General features: G+C 37.9%; 1 pseudogene across 1 annotated transcript; it reads left to right on the forward strand.

Annotated features, from left to right (window-relative positions):
• Window positions 1–308: 308 nt before the first annotated feature.
• On the forward strand, window positions 309–1,436 carry LOC309625116 (ATP synthase subunit g, mitochondrial pseudogene; annotated as a pseudogene). The gene has a single exon. The product of its transcript is annotated as an ATP synthase subunit g, mitochondrial pseudogene (transcript).
• Window positions 1,437–5,065: the final 3,629 nt, after the last annotated feature.

Below are 5,065 nucleotides of genomic sequence, written 5' to 3' on the forward strand. Positions count from 1 at the left end.
ACTCCTTCAATTGGGATAGCCTTTGAGAGTACCTATTTAGATCTTGGTCTAGGACCACAACCATGTGATGCCATAGCTTTCCCATTTTGGTTCCTCTGGTATATTACCTAATAGAGGATGTGATAGTCCCTTTACAAAATAACAAATGTAAGTGAAAATTGGGTTGGGTTCATACCTGGCCAGTTGGCTGGCATTATTTCTCTCATCTTTATTCCTTACGTAGATCAGCTTAAGTCAGAACCTTTACAGCATTTTTAAAAAGATGCCTCTGGATTTTACTTTCTTCACTGCCTCTAAAGAGGCTCCACAGAGTCGGGGCGACGGGCTTTCCGTCCTAGAACCATGGCCCAGTTTGTCCGTAACCTCGCGGAGAAGGCCCCGGTGCTGGTCAGAACTGCTGACTTACTCGAAGCTTCGATTGGCCACATTTTGGCACTATGCCAAGGTTGAGCTGGTTCCTCCAACCCCTGCTGAGATCCCTACAGCTATTCAGAGCTTGAAAAAAATTATCAATAGTGCTCAAACTGGTAGCTTCAAACAGCTCACAGTTAAGGAAGCTCTACTGAATGGTTTGGTGGCCACTGAGGTGTGGATGTGGTTTTATGTTGGCGAGATCATAGGCAATCGTGGCATCATTGGCTATAATGTTTGAAGACCAATCATTGCTTTGTTATTTGGGTGTTCTTGGACCATGTGTGAGCAGACTGCTATTTGAATAAAATAAGACAATGTGTCAAAATCAGTGTTTCTCTGTCAAGCACTACATGGAAGGTCACAATTTCTCTTGATATTAAGTTGGGTTGTCTTTTGCTTTAATACATTAATACAGCTCTAAATGCATGTCTTTGCTTAGCCTGCAATTGGAAAGGATAGATATGAATATACCAACCTGGTGCATGTATATACGAGGATAGCATTTTACTTTGAAGGCTTGAAATAAATGATATTTAAGCTTAATTTTAGAAAAGTTGGGGAAAGGCTTTGAGAAAACAAGAACTTGTTCCAGTAGGAGAAAAATAATACCATGTGCCAAACATGGTATATACTAGTTAAATCACCTAGTATAAAGAATACAATTTGGACTGTTTTTCTTTGCTAAAATCAGAGAAAGACCCCTTTGACAACAGCTGTGTCTGTAAATGTAGGGGTACTTTTTGTCAACTTGAATATAGCTTCCCCAAAAGAGACCAGCCGGGTGATAGTCTGTGTGTCTTTGTAACATCTTTAACACTAGGACAGAGAATGAAAGCAATGACCTATGTTTTTAATCTAATTTTGATATGTTATTAATCTGTCTTTTTTTTTTTAAGGACTTATCTTTACAAAAATAAAATATCCTATAGATACTTAACAGGATTATAGTTTAGTATCGTCCATGGGTCAAAATAGTATATTATGTCCTGAAATAAATACAAGTGATTGGTATCAGTCTGTCATCTTGAGCCACTTTATTGAGGATTTGGGAGCGACTTAATCATTCATTGGCTTTTCCTGGGGTTCTTACCATCTATGAATGTCTCGTTGGTATGTTTCTAAATCTGTTGTAACTCTCTTTGCAGCCACCGCACAACATGGAATACCAGCTGATGATAAGCAAAAGATGATTGCATATTGGAAAAGCATCATGGCTCACAATATAGTATTAATCCTTTAATAGTATTGAACCTTTATCCAGTCAATCCCAAATTTACCAACTGGTTTTGAACACTGCTGCTTTAGCCAATAAAGGGCACAGCTTTTCTTTGTGATAGGCAAGAACTCTCCAAGGAGAGACTGCTACTCTCTGAACTGTGAAGTAATGCCTAACTTACTGCAGGTGGTCAAAATGAAACTACCTCTTTTCAAAAAGCATTCAGTAACTTAAAATATGCATAGCGACAGACAGAAAAGACACTACTACAATAATGGTGATTTTCATGAATTTTTCTATCGCATACGTGAGTGAGCAGTGCAGTTAATTTTTTTTAAATTTAAAGGTATGAGATCAGCTAGCACTAGTAAGAACCTACAGAGGCCAAGTTGATTCATGATATGTAATGTGATTTTATTTTAACTACATGGTCACACCAGAAAGTCCTCAAAATAAATGTTTACTACTCAAAAAAAAAAAAGAGAATGGGCCAATCCCCAGCTGTCCCTTTGCTGACAATTCCTTCCCTCCTCCCCGTTGTCCCCTCCTCTGCTTCCCCTCCCCCAACTGCCCAAACTTTGCTTTTGAAGGCATCCTTGACTTCAGAGAAGTTAGACCATGTCTCGGATGTCTTTTCTTTCTCTAAGGCAGGCTAATAGAGATAATGGGCCCTGTGGGAGAGAGGAAGCCAAAGAGAGGGATTCCTTTGGACACTTAAGGGAATTATTGACAAGGCTTACCAGACTCGGGTTAACAAATGGAAAGCAGCTGAGGTCGTTCCACTAGACCCTTTACGCTCTCAAGGAAAGGCTGCGGGGTGGGGGAGGCGGGGTGGGGAGAGGGGCAAGTTGTTGTTTTGGGGGAGAACAATTTTTTTAATTATCCTTAGGCCACTTATTGAAGACTCTAAATAAATGTTTCACATAATTGAGACTATTAATTAAGGCTACACCCAGGAACAACGGTTAGTGTTTTGCTCACTGGACAGAAATGGAACAGTGAATGAATTCTGGTTAAGTGAGGAAAAGTCAATATCACTCATTTCATAAGTTAGAAAACCAAGTATTTAAATGTTGCTGCAGGACAAGTCAGAAAAAATTTAGCATAAATCCTTTCTTTTTTTCCACGAGTCTACATTTTTCACTGGAGATAGACAAAGGACGTAGTTACTCTCCCAATCTCCCTAACTTCAGTAAAGAACTCTTTACAACATTCTTTTGATGTTAAAGCCTGGCCTTTTCTTGCATGTACTAGATATCATATGCAGGGACTTTAACATGGGAATGTATCTACCAAACCACCTCCTCAGAGCAAAATCTGCTTCCATTATTAACCTTTAGGCTGGAGCTCAGTGACGATTGTTCTTATTGGACCTTAACTCTAAAAATTCACTCAAACCTGCCACCTCCTTTCCAAAGAATGACTGAATTGAGGTTGCAATACAGAAACATTCCAAATAGGAATTAGACTTCACATTGGCTCTAATTCTTCCTCTATGGCTACATGGTAGCCAGATGTTGTTGATACTGGTGAAGGCTGCATGCATTACCATCCTTCACATAAACAGCCCAATTCAGAAGTCAGAGGGATTAGATATTCATCCCAAAGTACAAAAATAGCCTAGATCAGATTTAAGGTGTTAATACAGTTACATAACGAACATTCTTCTGAGTGTTTTGTTATTGTTATTGTTGTTGTTACAAACAAGTGGTCTTTATATGGGAAAAAACTGTATTTCTTTTTTTACCTTTTTTTCCTTGTGACCCTAGAGCAGAATTAGCTTGGCCTTGTGTTGACTCTACTCCTAAGAGGCAAATCCCTTCATTGAAAGAAAATCTTCCTCCAAGAATCCCACGCTCAGCTGCTAAATTAAGAGAACTAGCCTAGAAAGATGCAAAGTAGGTATTTTAGTTCAATACAGCAAATTCCAAATATGCAAGTGGGTGGGTCTACATCACAGACCAGCAACATTCCATAGAAGATCTATTCCTCTATAAAATAACCTTTTTCCTTCCCGTTGACGAAGTTTCCAAACAAACATCCAGCTTTGTCTTCTACTCCTACTAATGCCATTTATGTTGTAAAATCACTTTTTTGCAAGATACAAAGAGTGTGATTTCTAAAAGCAAGTGTCAGATAAAGCAATTTATTGTATGTAGATTTTAATTGTCTCTCTAAATAAAGAAGAGTCAATTATGCCAACATCCCTAGCAAAACTACCACCTAGTGACATGCTGTATATTTGTCTACACTTCCAGAGCTGGCCATAAGCTGCAGATGCCATCTTTCTGGACTGCCTTTGAAGTTCTAATGTTTCTGTACTTCAAAGAGGTACCAAGACAATATTAGGAATGACGAGAGTGGGTCCTATTCCCCAATTCAGAAAATGTTAGACATTTTATGAGCCTAAATGACTTTCTGTTTCATTGCCAAAATCTTCCTTCACCAAAGGATTAAAACTAGCTAGAACACAGTAGACTGTACTAATTATGTAGTCTATTAAAGACTTTGTACATAAAATAATTAGCAAGGAAGTCTCTATCCCAACTGGTTAGTGAACACCTTTATTATTGATGTGGCAAAATAAATGGGAGGGTCTTTAACAAAATTATTTCAAATCTACTGTCACCTCCGTTTCTTGTAGCATTCTTAAAAGACTTTACCATCATCTAATGAGCCTTCTGTTCCCTTTAATTCCATTGGCAAGAGTTGCAAGCTCCTGGGTTAATTCTGTGTAATAAATCAACATTTCTAAATAAGATTTATATACTTATAAAATCAATATTTGTGACTTCACTGCTCAGTACAATTTTCTATATAAAAAGGCCAAATAAAGTTTTTAATCTTTTAACGGCTTAAAAATTAAGCGGAGACTGGCATCCAAACCTAAAAGAAAGCCAGCAACAGGTCTCATGAAAATCGTGCAGAAAGCCCATCAGACATTAAGTAAATACTTTGCTTCTGTTTTCCAGTCCCTTTTTGTTTGGTTACCACGGCAACCTGTTTTGTGGGGGTCACTTGGAATGTATAAGAATTTGCTGCAATTAGATGCGTGCATCCTATTGGCCAGTATGAGTAGTAGTAAAACTAAAAAGAAATAAAAGAGAGGGAAAGGCCCTGATGAATGTGGACAAAGCCAACATGCACTTTGGGAACCAAAGAAAAAATTTGTAAGCCTAATTATCTTTCAGAACTATTTTCAAAATTGCTCTTAATAAAAATGTCCATATCCTCTAGCCTGTGATTTCTCACCTTGTTGACCTTCCAAACTACTCTTTAGCTGAAACACATGTATTGCACTTGATTTTACTTTTGTTATTCTCTAGTTGTTTTATGAATATGTCTTATGCCTTTATGAGATTACAAAAGTCCTTCATGGTAGGGACCACATCTTAAACTTTTAAGGCAGTGTAGTAAAATGGAGAAACCATGGAA

The sequence above is a fragment of the Balaenoptera borealis genome, assembly GCF_965194805.1.
Source record: "Balaenoptera borealis genome assembly, chromosome: 3".
NCBI lineage: Eukaryota > Metazoa > Chordata > Mammalia > Artiodactyla > Balaenopteridae > Balaenoptera > Balaenoptera borealis.